The sequence below is a fragment of the Pelodiscus sinensis genome, chromosome 8 (assembly GCF_052426305.1).
Source record: "Pelodiscus sinensis isolate ZL-2025 chromosome 8, ASM5242630v1, whole genome shotgun sequence".
In the NCBI taxonomy this organism is placed as follows: Eukaryota; Metazoa; Chordata; order Testudines; family Trionychidae; genus Pelodiscus; species Pelodiscus sinensis.
Window position 1 is genome coordinate 62,688,420 of NC_143059.1, and position 20,901 is coordinate 62,709,320.

At 44.3% G+C, this 20,901-nt stretch overlaps 1 protein-coding gene across 12 annotated transcripts in view; it reads left to right on the forward strand.

Moving 5' to 3' along the window:
* Positions 1 to 20,901, forward strand: part of ABLIM1 (actin binding LIM protein 1) — a 324,103-nt gene that overhangs the window by 114,673 nt on the left and 188,529 nt on the right. Inside the window, exon 1 of one of the 12 annotated variants that reach the window (XR_012905701.2) lies at positions 6,482 to 6,824. The exons of the other annotated variants lie outside the window; for them this stretch is intronic. The gene's annotated coding sequence lies outside the window, so the exon portion shown is untranslated. Of the gene's footprint in view, positions 1 to 6,481; positions 6,825 to 20,901 lie in introns of those variants that run through there. 12 annotated transcript variants of the gene reach the window in all.

The window sequence follows — 20,901 nt, forward strand, 5'->3', positions numbered from 1 at the left end:
TATTACTAAGGACAATGGAAGTTCCAGTTTCTTTAAGATACCTCATTAAGCTTTCAGGATTCTATCTGAAATTAGGACACTGTCTGCAGATCTTTTTTTCTAATTGAGATTCATTTTGCTCCTGCTCTTCTTCACCTGTGTCCCCATCAGAGCTCTGTATATCTCCCTCCATTTTTCAGCCATGTCACATGTCTTCTCTTCTGAGCAAGAAGCACTGGATGGAACAGGATGCCTTTCTCTAATACAATGGGACTTCTAAATGACGGGAGTCTCTTCTGCTCGAAGGGCAGTATATCAATCACACCCCAGTTTCCAGCATGAGATTTAGGCCACTGGGCTGGCCTGAAAAGGTTCAGATATCATAGGTGTTTTAACCTAAATGCGGAGCTGCATTATAATATGGAGAGAGGGAATCCCCTAACAAGACAGTTTGGCTGGTATGGGGAAGAGATTTCAGGGTAAGCAGGTGAAAGGGAGTAAAGAATTCAAGAATTAACTAGTACCTGACAATTCCTTGTTCTTGTCGGGTACCTGATCATCCTATTTTAGCAAGTCTGGGCCAAACAAGCTGCCTTCTGCTTCTGGAATAGTGGCACAGTTCATGTCCAAAGCATCTTAAAGTTTCATAGGGTGGAGGGGGGCTGGAGTTCCACCAGTTTCACAATGCTTGTGACGTGCGTGGAAAGGGAGAGATTTTTAGATGGGGGAGGGGGTTTAGAAAATCTGAGAGGGGAGCATAGGGTGACACAACTGAGGTAATTTGGCTTCCTTAATTCTGAATTTCCCACACATATAACCTTTTTATTGTGGATTTTCTGGGTTTTTAAAAACCCAAGTGTTTTTGGAAGAATTATGACTCTTATATTATTGAAGACATTCATGTATGGTTACCAGGTGTCCGGTATTGACCTGGACAGTCCAGTATTTTTGCCTCCTGTCCGGTGGTAAAATTCAGAAAATACCAGACACCTAAAATGTCCAGTATTTTCTGGCTCTTTCCCTGCCAGGAGGCAAAAATACCAGAGACCTGGCAACCCTACGACACACTCAGCCACTGGGCCCAGCCTCCGGATCCCCGCCCCTGAACTCCCTAGTTCTGCAGGGAAGGTCCCTTCTTCTGGCTCAACCAAGAAAACAAGTTGGCCACCGGCAAAACCCCTAAACACCTGAGCAAGGGCAAGCAATGCCTTCCCTGGGACTTAGTGCTCAACCTCTTCTCTTCCTATCCCTATTTTGACTCTGCATGCAATAAAAGGGGCCAAGCTCAACAACTTCCCCCAACAGAATTTTTTGCCGGGCGGTGGAGGTGTGTGTGTGGGGGGGGGGAGGAGTTGGGTATTTTTGTTGAAACCATCTGGCAACCCTATGTTCATGGTGCCATAAGGCGTTAAAAACAGTGTTCTGATTGCCCTTAAAACAAGACTGTTAAACACCAGACATATTGGGGTGGAGGGATATCTCAGTGGTTTGAGCATTGGCCTCTTAAACCCAGGGTTATGAGTTCAATTCTTGTGGAGGCAATTTGGGGCAAAAGTTTGTCAGGGATGGTACTTGGTCCTGCTGTGAAGGCAGGGGACTGGACTCAATGACCTTTCAAGGTCCCTTCTAGTTCTAGGAGATAGGCAATCTTCATTAATTTAAAATTTGTTACCTTTCAATAAGATTTGGTCACATTTGTTTATGGACAATGTGTGTGTTGGAGAGAGAGATGTTCAAACTTAAGTAGCCTTACCAAAGACTTGTTGGGATATTTATGTGCACTGTGGCTAAATAGCATTTGCTGCAAAAATAATGTTTCTCTTTCCATTGAGAGATGGTGTGGCCTATTGCATAAGGCAGTGGTGGGCAAAATGCGGCCCATCAGGGTAATCCCCTTGCGGACCACAAGACATTTTGCTGACATTGACTGTCTGCTGGCCTGCCTCCCTCCACCTTCATCCCGTGTAGCTCCCAATGGCCTCAGTTCCAGCACAGTTAAGCTAGGACAAATAACAGAGTAAGAGGAGGGAGGATTTTGTGCTTGGAGAAGGCATTTGCCAAAGATAAGAGTTTACACAAGTATTGGCTCCTAAGTGACTTGGGGTACATCTACACTAGCTCCCAGTTTTCCCTGGCTGGCTGATAGGCAGTGGGAGAAATCCTTCCTTGCAGCCATGGGTGAGATGAAATACAGCAGTGCTAATCTCTAGCACATGTGAAAAATGGGGGTAGTGGACTCGGAGAACAAAAAGTCCAGATACCAGCAGTTAGCTGACATGTCAGCAGTTGCTAAAGTGGAAAATGAATGATAATTGTTGATGCAAACCTTCAGAGTGTCTAAAGGTCACAGCAAAGGGTTAATCATAGCCATGTGTAGTGCCTTCTGGAATTGTGACATAGCAGAGCTTGTATTTATGACTGAAGGCCAGACATACCACTTTGTTTCAAAGACCCTTTTTGGCTAGCTGTTTACAGAATATGATGAGATTTTTAAGAACAAAGCAAGGTTGCTCTAATGGCTGTGATAAGTCAGGAATGTGACAGGGTGCACAATATGTAGGGGCTGAAGGGGTTTAGCCCATCTTCACCAACTGAGAAGCCCATGCTATTATTAGTAACATACTGAGTCACAGAAGCAAGAATGCCAAACTGCTTGGACTGTGTCCCTGCTGCACATGAGGGAGCTAACAATAGAGGCTCAGCCTAATGCATTAGGCAAAAGGCATTTTTCCCCGGCATTTCTCTACACTTCTTTTTGTTTTTTGTTTTAAGAAATTAGTTGAATCAAATATCAACTCCAGAACTGAGAGAGTCTGGCTTGCTTAATTTTTTCTGTTGTTCCTGATGGGGGTGGGGGTGTGTGTGTATATTCGCAAAACACTTTAAAATATTTGCCGTAAATACAATCTATCACGAGCTGTATGTTCTCATTCTCCAAGATGTATCATCCATCTGTCACTTTGTCAGAAGGGTGTCTGCACAGTGATTCTATATATTCACTTTTTCTTCTCCTGAAGTAAAGACTTTAGGAAGGAATTCCCTTAGGCTGGCCTGAGTTGCAGTCCAGTTTCAATTAGGCCTCAGTTGGAGCATTGTGTCCAGTACTGGGCATCACATTTCAAGAAAGATTTGGAGAAGGTCCAGAGAAGAGCAACAAGAAGGATTAAAGGTCTAGAGAACATGAGCTATGAGGGAAGACTAAAAGAATTGGGATTATTTAGTTTAGAAAAGAGAAGACTGAGAAGGGTCATAATAGTGGTTTTCAAGTACCTGAAAGAGTGTTACAAGGAGGAGGGAGAAAAATTGTTCTCCTTGGCCTCTGAGGATAGGACAAGAAGCAATGGGTTTAAACTGCAGCACTGGAGCTTAAACTGCAGCTAAACTGGAGGTTTAGGTTGGACATTAAGAAAAAACTTCCTAATTGTCAGGGTGGTTAAACACTGGAATAAATTGCCTAGGGAGATTGTAGAATCTCCATCACTGGAGGTATTTAGGAGCAGGTTGGTTAGACATCTATCAGGGATGGAAGGTGCTTGGGCCTGCCATGAGGGCAGGAGACTAAACTCGATGACCTTTCGAGACCCCTTCCAGTTCCAGCTTTGCACATCTGAATCACAGAACACTAGAAGTGAGTGTGAGTGAATCTGAGTTTTGAACTCAGATGATCCATTGACTTCCCCTTTCAGCTTGTACAAATTGCTCAACTTCTAAAACTTTTCCCCCCCTTTCTTTAAAATGGTGAGACAGTGTACCTGGCCAAAACGAGTTTTGTACGTAGTTAGTTAATAACTGCAAAGCAATATGAATAAAGCCCTTTCAAGAAGGAAAATATATATAAGTACGTTGTTGTCAATCCCAAGTGTTCACAAATCATGGCTCAGTCCCCCTCAGTTGTGAAACTGGCTTAAAATTAGGTATTTTTAAAAGTGCATTTTATATTGGCCTTCTGGTTTTTGAGCCATTGGGTCTCATGTTTTATTATTCTTGCCAGGCATACAATAAAGAATGGAGACCCGTTATACTAAGTGCTGTACAAACACAAAATAACAGACATTTTCTAGAAACATACTACTTTTTCTTATCAGTAAAATCTAAGATTCTGTCCTAATAACATGAGTCCAGAATAACATGAATCCAGAAGCTGGGACTTCAAGAAAACATCAGATACCATGAGAATTGTTATGAAACTAGGAGGCTTGGCTGCTCTGTAAATGCTTTATTATTATTTTTTTTTTTTTACATCAACTTAATAACCATCCTAAGATCACCGCTCAGTTAGCGCTGGGCAACTGGAAGACTGGAAAAGCATGTCAGGACTAGAATCATAGAATACTAGAACTGGAAGGGACCTCGAGGTCAGCAAGTCCAGTCCCCTGCCCTCACAGCAGGGCCAAACACCTTCTAGATCGGGGTGAGCAATAATTTTCGAAAGGAGGCCACTTCACAAATTTCTGAAGTGGTTGTGGACTGCTCCAGAAGGGGTGGGTCTTTGAGTGAAAGGGCATGGCCAGGAGGCTTCCCTGATTTGGCTTGAGGGCAGGGGAGTGCATGAAGTCTTTGCCATCCACCCCCAGTGCTTAGAGAGAACTATCAGCTGTTTTGAACAGCTGGTGGTTCCCTCTGGTACCACGTTCCCCTGGGAGGTGGAGGAGGAGACTTTGCAAGTTCCCATCCCCAGGTCTCAATTGGCCTGGGGGCAGGGGAGTGGTAGGGTGGCCGTGGGCTGGATCAACCGACTTGGTGGGCCTGATCTGGCCCGCGGAGGCTGTCTTACCACCTCTGGGGTAAGGGATTTGGGTGCAGGAGGGCCCGTGAGGTCTGGGAGGGAGTTTGGGTGAAAGATACAGTTGTGACCTGGGGCATGGGATTGGGGTGCAGGGGTTTGGGTTGTGACCTTGGGCAAGGGGGGTTAGTGATCTGGGGCAGGAAATTGGGGTATGGTCTCAGGAGGGGGGAAGAGGGTTTGGGTTATGTGGGATAGAGATTTTTGCGGAGGGAGGGGTTGGGGTGCAAGAAGCAACCTCTGGCCGGGAGACTGACCTGTGAGACTCCCAGCCAGCAGCCGAGCTCATTTCTCAGGCAGGAGCCCGCCACACCCCCACACAGGCGGCAGGGTCATGTGGTGTGTGAATAAGAGCAGGAGGGGAGGGGTGCTGGTGCTTCCTGCGCTGTTTGAAAAACAAACAGGCAGCTTCTGGCCAATGGGATTGTGCTGGGGGCGGGAGCAGCCATGAGGCACCACTCCTCCCTGCTCACAGTTTGTGGAGAACAAATGGCCCAGTAGCTGCTTTTCGCAGAGGCATGCTGGGGTGGGGCAAGCAGGGGAATCTGCCTGAGGCTCCCTGCTGCCTCCATGGGCTGTATTCATTGGCGTGGTGGCCTGGATTCGGCCTGTAGAGGGTGTTTTGCCTAGGCCTGATCTAGATCATCCCGGTGCTGTGTGGAATGGACAGAGGTAGGGGTGTGGGTGTGAATTGACAGGCAACCTTCTTCAAAACATCAGTCTTTTGAGTTTTATGAGCACTAATGGGGGTTTTTATCTTATTAATTTTTAAAGGAAATAATAAAGGCAGTTTGGATATTAAACATATAGAATTTCACTTAATGAACATTTTGACCTTTAGAGGGCAACTAGGTTTAGGAACAGAGCAAGCGTGACCTTTCTGGGTTTTTTTTAAATATTTGACTGACTTTTTTTTTCTAAAAAACTGTTGTCTTATGCCCAATTTGCATAGTCTCATTTGACTATTCCATTGTCTGTGTGCTGTGATTAAAAGCACATTAGAACATCTCTGGGCATGTTTGCTTTCTGGATATTGATGTATGTCTATGATTTGTTAACATTTTATATCCCTCTTCCTATGAAAATAAGAGTGGGTAAACAGAGCTCATCCAAGAAAGTCAGCTCTGCTGCTATTGCCCACTTGTTACATTTCCAGTCACTTCTATGCTTTCTCACGTTTCTGAGGAACTTTCTGAATTTTTGGAGACTTAACTTCTTATCCTCATTCAGAACTATCCTTAAACCTCTCCTTTGCTGTGACGGCTACAAAAATTTACCAACTGTTAAGCTATTGGTATCAGACCACTGTCTGTCGAATGGCCGATATTATCTTATTATTTCCTTGCTTGTTGGTATCCCTCTGTATTTATATTTAGATGGTAAGCTCTTCAGGACTTTTTAATCTGTGTGTAAAGTACCTGGCACAATGGAGTTTTGGTGCACGACTAGGTCTCCTAGGCACTAAAAAATACAAATAATCAGCCCTTGTTCTATATTCCTCTTGGGTTCTATTCAGGGTCAGTTTGGTTCAGAGGAAAAGTGATAAGCGAGCGAATATCAATTTTGCAGTTTAAACAGTTCCCCAAGCATTCCTCAGTGCTCCTCACTTTGCAATCTGTTATCTGTCACTTGGGGGATAACAGTGTTGCCAGTGCCATTCTGCTTGGCAAGGGGAAACGGAAGGTGGTGTCAATGACTAGAGATTAGGGACGGTGGAATTTTGCATTTGTTACGCAGCAGCTGCAGTGGGTCCTTTCAGCACAAGGGGCAGAGTCCAGAAGCACGGAATGAGCTGACAGCGGTGATAGGAAAAGGGACAGAGGGAGAGAGGAGGCACAAGAAGAAAAAGGACAGTGACGAGCAGTCATTCTCTATCAGATCTTGTGGAAAATCTGACCAAGGGAGAGACTTCTCTGGAATAAACTACCTCACCTCCCCCCTCCCTTTTTCCCCATCCCAGCCAAACACTGCTGGAAGGAACGTGAGTCTATATAAATTACTTCAGTTAATCCTTGCTGTCTCTGCTACAAAGAGGACTCATTTGCCATGGTGAAAGAAAAAGGTAATTAACATGTATTGATAAATATATCAGCCATAATCATGTAGGTGTGTACCTTCCAGGATGGAGTTAGTCGTTATCATTTGTTGTCTGCTTCCGCCCCCTCCCCCGCTTATTAAAGCCTCATGTCAATAAATGCAATGAGCTTCATTAGGTATTTTTGCATCTGTTTCCCCGACAGTAGGGTCTGTCGTGCACCTTGTGATTTTCTGGCAAGCGCTTGTTTGAAATTGTTACGAACTTGCGTTTTCTAGCTACTGTTTTGTAGTATTTTGTATAATTCTTTGGTAGTCTTTAGCTACCGAATTTGGTTTCATTTTAAAATATAAATGGAGTATGATACAGTGAATCCTGGACGTGAAGGAGCTTGCCCTTGTAGCTTATCTTTTTGTATAGAAATGAGCTGTTTTGTAAAGGGTGTTGTTGTTGTATCTGGACTTTGCAAGCTGTAACTGAAACATAACATTTAATTGTTTTAAACCATCCTTGAAAGCTGTTGCTTAAGTAAAACACAGGCTTGGAGTAGAGGAAATCAGGGAGTTGGCCAGCCAACGAGTTGTTCGTTGCTGTGACATAGGTCTCTGTCTCTTGATGCGTTGATTGTATTTCATATCAATGTAACTCAGATATGACTCATGGTCTGGAGCTAATTTTGAAACTTAATATTTTAATAGGAGGATTCATGGGCAATAACAGAAGGCCGTGAGGCAATCTCTGCATACCACAAAGAATCTATGTAATTTCCCTCTGCTTATAAATCTCTGTAAAAAGTAGAAGCAAAATGCAGGACAATGTAGCACTTTAAAGACTAACAAGATGGTTTATTAGATGATGAGCTTTCGTGGGCCAGACCCACTTCCTCAGATCAAATAGTGGAAGAAAGTAGTCACAACCATATATACCAAAGGATACAAGGATACTACTTGTATCCTTTGGTATATATGGTTGTGACTACTTTCTTCCACTATTTGATCTGAGGAAGTGGGTCTGGCCCACGAAAGCTCATCATCTAATAAACCATCTTGTTAGTCTTTAAAGTGCTACATTGTCCTGCATTTTGCTTCAACTACCCCAGACTAACACGGCTACATTTCTATCACTGTAAAAAGTAGGCTTGACAGAAATGTAGGAAAGAGTTTGTGTTAAATTAAGCCAATTAAGTAGATTTTTCACCTCTAAAACCTAAGTTGAAAACCTGTTAAGGTGACAGACAAAATCAATTGAGTGCCCCGTAGTTGGTCTGTCCATGGATGTGGCCAAACCACTGACCAGTGTGGCAGACTGCTGGCCAGTTGACAGTCACTGCTTAAGCGATGTCCAGCTCTGGAATCACAAAGAGTCAGGGTTTGAGGTATGTTATGTGGGTACTATCAGCGCCTCTCTAGGATTAATAAACCACAGATGATAGTGGTCGAATCCCACTAGGGTCAGCTCAGCCCTTTATCTCTTCCAGCAGAGGTAAATGGAGTTTGCAGAGACTGGAATTAAACTTTAAAAACCACTGTCGGGGCTAAAGATGCCTTGTGCTTTTTTTCACAAAACTTTGTTTTGTTGGCTAAAATTTCCCATTCCACTGATAGCTAGACTCTCTCCAACCGAAACAATTTGCATTTTGTGTGCTGTGTAAATAAAACTTGATGCACCGGCAGGTGCTGTGTAAATCTGTATTAAAGAGAAGTGGAGGGGGAATGTTGCAAGTGTAACAGAAGGAGAATGCAGCACTGGGCAGTGTGTTGAAAACGTCCTATAGCCTACTGGGGGGAAGAAGCGGGGGGGGAGAAATCAAGAGACTTTAGAATTTAAGTCCAATGCAATGTTTTCTAGTCCTGTTAGTGCTATTTTTAAATACCTACCATGCATTCAGTTTTAGATTAAAACAAGGGTTAAATGCTATCTCTTGAGTCCAACAACTGCTATTGGGACCTCAGTGTTGCAGACTGCCTTTAGTATCTTTTCACATTTTTCTGCCTTATTGTTTCAGACTGTTACTTCTACAACACCTTCCCCCATTTCATCCAGGACAACAGGAGTTGCAGTTACTTTGGAGCTACTCAAATGCCACTCTCCAGTAGTGTTTGCTTGTGAGATGATATGCTAGTGTAAGGAAACTGGCATTCTCTCTTCTAGCCTTGACATGAGCGGTCCTCTTTTTATTTAGTGTAAAATTCTGCCCGTCTCTAAGAACACATGGTCGATGGTAAACATGCTGGCGAGGAATTGAGGGGCTGATTTCAGCTAGAAAAATGCAAGCTCAGTTCACTGAAGTGCAAACCAGTTAGTATGGTTTATAACGAATTAGCATGCTTTGTTATATTCATAATGTGGAATGATTTCTGTGTGTATCTATTTAGCTGAGAGATGTGCACAAAAAGATACTGAGTCCAGGCGGCTCTTCTTCAGTCACCCAATGACTGTGGCAGATTATTGACTGATGCTACATTTTCGGCTCTCTGAATATGCATCTGCGTGCTTCCAATTTAAAGGCTCTTATTGATCTAGTGTACTGGACAGATTGTTACACTATTTCATTCAGTGATTTGCCCTCACAGTATTCAGTAACTGAAAAAACAACGTATGCATGATTCTCAGTCAGTACCTGCTTCTCTGCAATGTAAAAACCCGACTGTGGAGTGACACAAGTGTATTCGTTTTGAATGCGGTCAGGTAATACATGTTCTAGCTAGGGGTGGCTGGCCTGTGGCAAGCACCCCAGTCAGAGCAAAGCCAATTCACAACAGCTGAGGATCTGCCCAGAGTTTTGATGTCTTGGCCAACAGATCCTGGGAGTATCCCATTCTCACTGGGGCATGAAGGGTAAGTTCCAAAATATGAAGTGAGACGTTGATAATGGTATTTTAACTTATGATCCCTAGTAGGAGTTGTGGGGCTGACCCAGAGGAATGGACCTGTGACTTGTCATTCCAGAAGAAAACTCTGGCCTGTCCGTGCTTGATTAAAGAGGGAGAAGTGATGGAAGTTTGATGGAGATGTTAATGCTCAAGTGCCCATCTCTGCAGCCTTAATATTTGTGCCTGTTCTGCATTACAACTAGGCACAGGTGTCTGGAAGGCCTAGGATGTCTTAAGACTGAGTGTGGAGATGTCAAGGAGTGCCAGTCCACCAAGCATCACAGAAAATCAATATATTTTAGCAAAAAGTTAAGATTTCTACTTGCATTTTGCCCTTTTTTTGTCTAATAAAAGCTTATAGGGAAACATGCAGCACCCTATTGGTTGAGATGGTTGTGCCAAGTACTGGTATTAAGTTCACGGTCAAGAAACTTGCTCGATGTGTGTCTCCAGTCCTGCATTCTTTCCCATCCAAATCTCTCAGTGCCGTTATTTATGCCAGTACCAAAAGGGAAGCACTTATAGGTGAGGATGCTCTTGAAGACTGCTCAAATCTCAGCTTATACATAGACAGCATCTTTGTGGTCACTAAACAGATTGCCTTGGTAGAGCTTGGTTAAAGTTTCCAGAGCAAGCTGTCCAGTTAGTCCTTTGTAAGTGCATCTCACTATTGACTGGATTTGCCACCTTTGCCACTCTCTCTGAGTCCTGGTCTAGACTAGGAAGTCAAAATAACTCCCCTATTTCAAAATAACAAGCGGAGGGTCCTGTGGCATAGTAGGGGTGCTGTCTACTTTTGTAACCCTGTGTTTCTCCCTGGATGTACACACCAGATGTGTAGTAGGCCTAGACACCTGGGGGAGGGCAGACTTAGGAGATAAGGACCCTGTGCCCAGAGAGAGAGAGAGAGACAAAGGATATAGGCGGGGATGTCACCTGGTGGGGAACTAGGCCTGGGAGTGGGGGCAGTCTCGGCTGGGCTGTGAGGAGGTTTTAGACCGAGGAAGGGTCTAACACTGTCTGCTTTGGTGCCTGTGCTAACATCGAGCCTATGCTATGCTGTGTCCCTGAGAACCAATAAAACCTTCTAGTCTACCAGCTGGCTGAGGGTCACATCTGGCTGCGGATGGGGGTGAAGGGTTGGGGACCCCCTGACATGTCGTGTCACGTCCACACTACCAAGCCCATTATTTTAAAATAAGGGGCTGGTTATTTCAGAATAACTACTCCTGCTTTCCACAAGGAATAATGCTTATTCGATGTAGCCATTTCAAAATAGCAGTAGTGTGGATGCTCCACTGGTGCAATTTGGAAATAACTACTCCCCAGAGTCATTCAAAGTAATTACTCCCCAGTGCTTCCTGGGGCTCTAAGTTGAGGTAGTGTGCCCACATTAAGGAAGCCCGCCTCAGACTGATTTTGAGGCTTCCCTGTAGTGTGGACGCTCTATTTCAAAATAGTTATTTCAAAATAATTTTCTAGTGAAGACATGCCCTGAGTGTAATCTTGAAGATTTACCACTCTGAGTGAGTCTCCAGCTGCAACCCTCTTTAAAAAAAAAAAAAAAATAAAAAAAATAAGGAGATAAGCATTTGGCATCTGTTCCCCATTTTCCTCAAGGAACCTGTGACCAGCAAACGATTTAAAGTAAATCAAAAAACAAAATACTTATTCATCCACAACTCCATAGCAAACAGAGAAAAATAAAACAACAAAGTCCCTATATACCAGGTATTACCCAAAATTTGCAAGGAAAGAATAGGTATGTTCCATTCAGCCATGCTGTCCCTGTTTCTGTCCTGGGAGAGAGTTCCTGCAGCATTCTCTGTGTCCCTCTTAGAAATTTACCCCATCTGCTTCTGCTTGCTTACCCCACTCCTGCCTAAGCAGGGGTTTTATTGACTTCCTGTTACTTGGCCCTGGTCTGGGAAGATTAAGTGTCTCTATGCTGTCTGGAGCCAATCAGGTGGGAATTGCCTAATTAATAACTCTCTCTTTGTTTCTTAAGGAACAGCGATATTCTCCCTGCTTATATCTTATCATTGTTTCAGTTTCCTGTTTGTTTTCCCTATGAGCTTCCTTCAGTTTAATACCATGTAGTCGGTCAGGATAATATCCGTCAAATTAGTTGCATATGGTATTAAGAAAAAAAAATACAAATAGCTTCCTCCTCCACAAGCACATTTATACCTGTGTTTAAGGGGCTGTCCAGGTGTAAGTCATAAGCTGATGAGTGGATTCCAAGATTGGAAGGAACGACTGTGATCATCTTGTCTGACCTTCTGTGTAACACAGGACATAAAACTTCCCTAAAGCAATTCTGCAAGAAGATCTTTTAGGCAAACAGCCAGTCTTGATTTAAAAACTATCACAGATGGAAAAATCCATGAGCCTGGAATTCTTCCAATGATTAATTACCCCCACTGATACACACTTACACCCTCTTTCCAGTCTGAATTTATCTACTTTCAGCTTCCAGCAATTGGACTGTGTTCTATCTCTCTCTGCTGCACTGATAAAATCATTGTTAAATATTTGCTGCCCATATAGTTACTTAGACTGTAATCAAGTCACCCCTGAGCTTTCTATTTAAGCTAGCTATGTGGGTAGCAAACATAAACTGTGTGTGAAAGTCCCATGCCTAGTAGGCTGGGCAATGTCCTTTTCCTCTCAGGTTCTTCTGTCCAGCAATGTAAATGTCCCCTTCACATGTCTGCACCCCCCTCATAGTTGCTGCCCTCAGTCAGTGCAAACTCCGAGGTCTGAGGTGTATCTGCAGAGTTCACTTCTCATCCTGGGTAGAAGGAAGTAAAGAGGCATCTTACTTGCTCCACTGGCTGCTTGTTGTGCCTCTCGGCCACCGCTGTGCTGGCCGATTATTGTTCTTTTCCACTGACACGCTGCTGGCTGTCAGTCACCATCCACGGACATCCACCTCTTGGCTGTGACTTGTGCTCATCACTTCTAACTGATTTCAGTTCCCAGTGATTTCAACTCTTGGTATCCAGGGCAGAAGAAATACAGCTTCACCCCAGTGGCATAAGTAAGAGGCTCCTAATGATATCCGTTTAGCACTGTTCTTTAAACAGCAGGGACGAGGGAATGGGGGAACGAAACAGGTCAAACCAATCAAGGCCGAGCCCTGCACAAGGTATATGTCCTCCTAACCAGAATAACCTTCCCTCACCCTTCTTATTCTCCTAGAGCTCTGAAAGTCGAGCTCCTGCTTAGCAAGATTCCTTCTGCTAACTGTGAGCCCTTTCTTTTGGAACAGATTACTCACAGTCCTGAGTTTCTGTATTCCCACAATAATTACAAACATGGGTAACCATATTTGTGCTCTCCCTGTATTAATACAAATATAGGTAGTATTGGGTCACAAATTATGTTGATTGCAATAAGCACAATACCTCTCCATCTGCTGAACATCTAGCAAATCAGAAGCCAAGTGTATTTACATAAACACACCCAGGGTCTCTTCCCCCCCATTCCAGTTGCCTGTCGGGAGCATTCCTTCAGACCCAGCTTACATTAACAGATGAAAATCCCTGTGATATTGATTATATAAAAGTCTGTTCTCTGCCTAAAAACCACGGCACTAACCATGTGGGAATCCTGTTCAGTGTGATTAGTCCTTACCCATTCATTGAGCATGGACATCTCCCCTGCTTATTGTGGGTCTGATTGAGGAAAGCATTTAAGCACATATCCCATTTCTGTTCAGGACAGCACGTCTTTCAGATTTATTGACCTCAGTGGGCCTTAAAATTAAGCATATGTTCAAGTGCAATCCCGAATCAGGCATGTGTGATTTTGCTGTGCGCCTGTAGTGTAGTTGTATGTTTTGCTACTGCCTGTCCTCATTGTCACACCACAGAGAACAGAGTGTCACCTGCATCCTTGCATAACTGACCAAGATGATGCAAATAATATCTGGCACTTATAGCACTGTAAGACTAGTGCCATATAAATAAAATCAATTTATTCCTCATGCCATCCCATTGTTATACGTTGGCATAGGTGCCCAGTGTACAGAAGGAGACAGCAAGGCAAGGGAGGCCTCAGTACAGCACCACTGATGTTGCTGTAACTTACTCATGGATTTTTGTGAATTGCTGTCTGAACCTAGAGGCACATCAGAGGTTTAATTTGTTTTGTTTAACTAATACCTGATAGGTCACAGTGACTTAAACCTTTAGCTCAAGCAGAAACAGGTTTCACACTTAACTCTGGAAAAACCTGTGTTCAGATCTCTCTGCAGCTTCTAGCAGGGTTCATTACAGTACAAATAATGCTTTTCTTTTATTTTAAAAAAATGTTCCTACTATGGGTAAGGTGTTGTGGAGCTGTATAACTATGTATTATTACTGAAGAACTACAAAACACAAGTTGACGTGAGACAGCACGATGTGTGCACCCAGTAAGCAGAAGCTGGTGTATTTCTTCTCCTCCTTTTTGTACAAGGTCATTTCCAAGAAGTATAAATGTATGTGGGAGAGTCTGCTTTCCCAGCAGTCATCAGTGTTTTCTTGGCATTCATGTATTTAAAAATTAATGTGCTCTGTGGAGCTTGGTGATGGTAATTACTGAAATAACATTGCATAGGAAGATCTTGACTTTCACTTTGTAAATGTACAAAAGACCTGAGTTTCAGGAAGGGCTGTTGTTCATATGGGAGAGCCTGTGGACTAAGCATATGTGCTCATCAGTTTTACATACAGGAGATGGCTATGCGGGGTGGTTAGACCCTGAGGGGGTTATGTTGTTACATGACTCTCTCTGGTGTAGAAGCATTGGACTGGAAGGGCTCTCAGTAGGTCATCTAGACCAGTCTCCTGCACTCAGGGCAGAACTATGTAATAACTACTAGACCATCCCCGACTGCTGTTTGACTAACCTGTTCTTAAAAAGCTCCAAAGACAGAAATTCCCTGCCCCTCCCTCCCCCCCCCCCCCCCCCCATTCCCAGCAATTTTTTCCAGTGCTTTACTGCCTTAATGTCCAATCTGAACCTCCTTGGCTTCAACTTAAGCCTGTTGTTTCTTGTCCTGCTTTCAGAGGTTGAGAATTTTTCTCTAACAACCTTTTCATTTTCTTAAACTCTTACGGCTCTTCTCAGTCTTCTGTTTCCCAGATCAAACAACTTTTTTTTTTTTTTCAATTGTTCCTATTAGGTCATATTTTTGAGAACTTTAATTATTTTTGTTGCTAGTCTTTGGGTTTTCTCCAGTTTATCCAAATCTAAACCCAATACTCCAGCTGAAGCCTAATCAGTATTACTTTTCATGTAATTTACTTCTGCTATTTCAACCCAGAATGATGTTTTCTTATTTTACACAAGTGTTACCTCATTGACTCATTTAGCTTGTGATCCACTATAACCCCCAGATCCCTTTCCACAGCACTCCTTCCTAGGCAGTCACTTCCTATTGTGTCGTTGATTTTTATTTTATTTTATTTTTTTTTCCTTCCTGAGTGGACTACTCTGTACTTGTCCTCATTATATTTCATCCTATTTACTTCTGACAGTTTGTGCAGATCATTTTGAATTTTAATCCTATTTTCCAAAGCACTTGCAACCCCTCCCAGGTTGGTATGGCCTGATGCTGAGGATAAAGCTTGAGTGATACCATAATTGAGGAGATAAAAACTAGGAATACCAACAGATAATGCTACAGGGTGATGCTTACTGGGTAACAATTAAGCAGTTATCCGGGGAGCAGCCTCCCGCCCACAGCTGGGCAGAGGGTTGCTCTAGCCCCACATGGCTGGCAGATGGGGCTGGAAGCTGGCCGGCTGGCAGTTGGGAGTAGGAGCCAGTTAAACATTACAGTAACCTAACATTTAACCAGTTAACTGATTAACTGGGATTTTATATCCCCAATAAGAACTAGATGGATAGGTGCCTGGGACAGACTACACTGAGAATGCACAAAATAGGGCAGACAGTCCCCAAAAAGTAGGGTTGCCAGGTGTCCGATATTTACCCAGACAGTCTGGTATCTTCGGGCTCCATCTGGTTTTAAAAAAAAAAAAAAACCCAGGAAATGCCAGACATGTGAAATGTCCGGTATTTCCTGTTACCCTCCGATGGAAGCCCGGTGGGGACAATTTTCCCCTTCTGCGTCTGGCCGAGGTTGGGGAGTGAGGCGCGCGTTAGTCATAGTGAAGGGGGGGGGCAGTTGCTGGGCGCCACGCTTGGGCAGCACCAGGCTGGGGTGGGAGCAGAGTGCATGCTGCTCTGGCCCACGTGACCAGCGGAGACCCGGGAGCTGGTCATGTGATGCCTCCCTCTATACGCTGTGAGCGGAGGCAGCCAGGCTGGGGCGGCAGGAGCAGCGACTTTAAAAGTAAGATTAACTTACACGGCTGTCCTGTTCCTCTGGTGCCTGGCTCGGGGGGGATTTGATTGGGGTGGGGCGCTCCCGGCGCTGGGGATGCCTGGGTCTTCGGGGGGGGGGGGTGAGTGCATTGTGATGGGGGCATTGGGGGCTTGGATCTGAGGCAGGGGTGAGTGCATTGGTATGGGGGGGCACTAGGCAGGCCGGGGGGGGGGGGGGGGGGGGGGGGGGGGGGGGGATGTATTAGGGATTAGTATGTGGCCCAAAACTGGAGAGAGTGGTGAAACTTTTGCTTAACAACTTTGGTCTCTTCTCCCCCTTTCTCCCCCCTGCCACCCCCCTTTCTTTTGACAATTTTTTTCCAACTGTGGGGTTTTTTTTTGGGGGGGGGGGGTGTTCAGTATTGTTTTGTTAAACCATCTGGCAATCCTACCAAAAAGGCATGGTTTATTTTGTAATTAGATTCACCAGACCAGTTTTTGCTCCTTCTGAGAGATCTTCAAACTACCTTGAATGTGTTTGCCGATGTTTATGCATGTCTTGGTCTCACCCTCAATATCCAGAAGACCAAAGTGCTCCATCAGGCCTCTCCAAATGAGGTACCATAAGCCCTCTATTAAAATGAACAGAGAGGCACTGGAGAATGTTGATCGATTTTTTTTTTTTTTTTTTTTTTTTTTTTTTTTTCTTTCATCCAAGGCAAATATTGATGTAGAAATTCAGTATTGACTGAGTTGTGCCAATGCAGCCTTTGCTCGTTTACGGCACAGGATTTTTGAAGATCAAGACACCAAACTTCTTGTCTGTCAAGCTATTACTCTCCCAACATTATTGTATGGGTTTGAAATCTGGACAACCTACAAACGTCACTTGAAAGTCCTTGAGAGGTATCACCAACCCTGCCTCCACAAGATCATGAAGATCAAATGGGAAGACAGGTGTGCTAACTGTTCTGGAAGAGACAGACTACCAGTATGGAGGCAATGATTATCCATCAGCAACTTTGGTGGACTGGTCACATTGCTCAGATGCCAGCCTATTACCTCCCAAAACAGGTCCTGTTTTCTCAGCTGAAAGAAGGATCCCGTAACATGAGAGAACAATGGAAACGTTATAAGGACTTAATAAAAGATAACTTAAAGACGTGCAAACTTGATGTTGACACTTTGGAGACACTTGCCCAGGATCACTTAAAATGGAGAGAAGTTCTACACAGCGGCTCCCTGCATTTTTAATTTGCCTGCTGACATGCTGAAGAGGTGCAGGATGAAGGAGAGACTGGCTTCTAGTCATGATCAACAGCCTTCTTTTGTACCTGGAAACATCTGTCCTTGCTGTAATAGAACTTGTGTTTCAAGGATCCGCTTTATCAGCCATCTGAAGGTCCACAACTACAAATGAAAGATGAATGTACTCGGCAACAAGTGATCAATCATCAATCATGAGAGCCTGCAGTACTACTCCGGGTTAACAAGAAGCCAAATACTGTCCTCTTTAGGCATTTCAGCCCTTGCTTCCCATGCAGACAAACAGATCTAATATGTCGAGAGGTTACTGAAACCCCAGTTCACTGTATGTGACGTATCTGATCCCAAAGGATCAGACACTTACCATCAGGTCAGTATGTATCTCTGATCTTACTGAGGTATCGTATCACACCACACCATCAGCTAGCCCTTAGTGATCTAACTAAAGATTTACTAATAAAATAAACTAATAAAGTAATTGAATGAGCAAGGAATCCTATATATACCAGTGATTTTCAGTGCTCATAGATGAGGATCATAGCAGTGATGGAAAAGACTGCTGGTTTGCAAAAATCTCTATCTGCTAACTTCCAAAAGACTGGAAAGTCCTCAGCCCATAGTTCAAAATCAGCACTTCTGACCTTTTCCCTTTTGTGCATCCACTCAAGATTTCACATGAACAATTTCTTCTGTCTTTTTGATTGATTCATTGATTCATTCATTCATCACTTCGAATAATATTTTGTATGGACAGTGGATGTTTGTGTGACTGGCACTCAGGATGTTGATTGGAGCTATTTACTTTGTGTTACATTTTTATGTAGCTGAGTGATTTCAAATAATTTTGGGTCTTTCTGTGTGGCATTCTTTTTAAAGCTTCTGCCTACTATCAAATAGGCATTTTTATCTGTATGACTGCATGGGCCATCAGAGAAGGTGTAGGGTTGGAAGAGGCAAGCTCCCAGCCCCCACCCCTTCTGTGAGGCCCCAACCCCCAGGAGCCAAGCCACCTCCCCGTCCCACCCACCACGAGGAGGAGGATGTGCGGCTCATGGCTCCAGCCTCTCTGGCCCCGGAGCATGGGATGGTGGGTGTTGCGAGGTTCCAGACTCCCCCAGCCAGGAGCATGGTAAGGTGGGCATTGGGGCAGCAATAGTCTGCCCCCAGAACACCTGCAGAAGGCATTCTGGGGGTGGGAGTATGGGTGGGGACAGGCTGATGGTTTAGCAAGGCTGTGCCTTCCCCCATCTATTATACCAGATGCCTATGCATGACTGACTTCTTTTTTTTTCTTTTTTTTTTTTTAATGTGCTGGGTGCTATACCTCTTTGGGTGTTGTGAGGAATACACGTGTCCTGCCTTTAGCGGAAATAAAAATAATGAAGAATGGGATAGATTGCCTCTAAATATTGTCTTTTTTTATAGGTCAACTGTGCGCTGAGAATTATTTTGTTAGTGAGAGGAAGAAGGAGAACGTCAGGGTGCTGAGATGGGCATTTATTGCAGTGGTATTATGCAAACCGGATTCACATTTCAGCTTTTCACCCAGTTTAGTGAAAACTGCCACGTCCCACCGTGTCCTAATGCTAAGATGTAGCATCATACTGAATCCTGTGTCTATATAGTCTTCTGCCCTTTGGTTCACTAACAGTTTGTCCTGTAACAAGTCTTCTAGAAAATGTTTTCTCATTCAAACATAGGCTTAGTTGAGTCAACATTTGATTCTGTATCAACTGTTTCATAGTAAGGCTTGGCTTGCAACATACTTTATCAGTAAATTCAGTACCTTTGTGTTAGTGATAGTGTTTTTTTTTTAAAAATATAAAAGCTAGGGATGTAATAGTGTAGTCGATTAACTGATGCGCAAAAGTGTATAGATTAATGCTATAGACTAATGTACACGCATTTTCGTCTCCCCCTCGCTCCCTGCCAGTAAACTTTTAGCAGGCTGGCTCAGTCCTGGCTCACAGTGGGTCAGGGACCTACCCCTGTTTCAGCTCTGCATTTCAAGTGTATTAAGAGCCAGGCGGATGGGTGGGCAGCCTAGCTCAGTTCTGACTCGTGCTGGGTCCAAAAGCTCAGACGACCCTAGACAGGCACTGCTGCCACCCTGCACTGCTGCCTCTCTCAGAAGTGTCCGCACAGGGCAACAGGCAGCCAGTCTGAGAGAGAAGCTGGTTTTTAAACTGGCTCCCCTCGTGGACCAGCTCCCCCCCAGCACCCCGTGCTGCTGCCTCTGATACAGTGGCTGCTGTCCCCGCCCCTGGGAACTATAAAATAGTCGACTAGGCGATAACATTTCATGAGGTTACTTGACTAATCAACTAACCAATATTTAACATCCTTAATAAAAGCTGCGTTTACATCAATTCAGCTTCAGAGAACATATGAGAACCTATTGCATTAAGTGGAGTTCGTTAAATGTGGAGTTTGTTTAATTGTTTTGCAGAAAAGAGTCTTGTTTTCTCCAGCACTGACTAACATGTGAAATATGAATACTGTAACTGTCTGTAGTCTCAGTATTGACAAGACAAATTACACTGTAGAATGCACAATTTGGTCACCGAATTAGACATTTTCTTAGGATACAAATAAGGCATGTGTCTTGTAGGCCACACATATTCAGTTACAACAGTGAGATTCCATCATTAACCAAATGAAGTCCACACATTAACATCAAAAGCTAATTATGGGACCCTTCCAATCCACTTAATTAGCCTTATTAGCGCTGGCACTACAATTGGCAGGTACTTTTTTTCCTCTCCCTTAGTTTTTTCTGTTATAAATTCTGGGTCCCCCTTTTTTCTCCACTCAAGCTCATCTGAAGTGGGTTGTGCCACTCATGATGCTATATTTATTTTTACTAGTCTCTAAGGCTATGTCTAGACTACATCCCTCTTTCAAAAGAGGGATGTAAATTAAACATATTAAAATTGCAAATGAAGCCAGGATTTGAATTTCCCATGCTTCATTTGCATAATCACATCATGGTATTTTTTTGAAAAACGCTATTTCAAAAGTGAAACCATGGTCTAGAAGCAGTTCTTTCGAAAAGAAAGGCCTTTTTTGAGAGATCCTGCAAACCTTATTTTTTGAGGAGTACAAGATCTTTAGAAAAAAACTCTTCTTTTTGAAAAAACAGCATCTAGACCATGGTGGGGAACATGAGGCACAGACCTAGAGGGACACAGGGATTGGGAGCAGGATGCGGGGTGCAGGGGAGGCACAGGGAGTGGGACGCAGGGAATGGGAGGGGTAGAGGGATTGGGATCCAGGGGCAGTGTGGGGTATGGGGGGCACAGGGAAAAGGGGCTGCAGGATGCAGAGGGGGCGCAGAGCCAGAGGGGCACAGGGACTGGGGTGCAGGAGCAGCACAGGGAACAGGCAGCATGGAGCCAGAAGAGGGCAGGGATCGGGGGGAGCAAAGGCAGTATAGAGCCAGGGAGTGCAGGGGAGCAGGGTGTGGGGCGCAGGGGTGGTGCGGGGAACAGGTGGCGCGGAGCCAGCAGGGCGCAGCGGGGTGGGTGCAGTGAGCTGGGCAGCCGTCAGGGAGCAGTCTCTTGCCGGCGAAGGGGGCTGGGTCTGTGGCAGGATTGGAGCCAGCGGGGTGGAGCCTGGCTGCACCGCGCTCTGTAGCCAGCTCC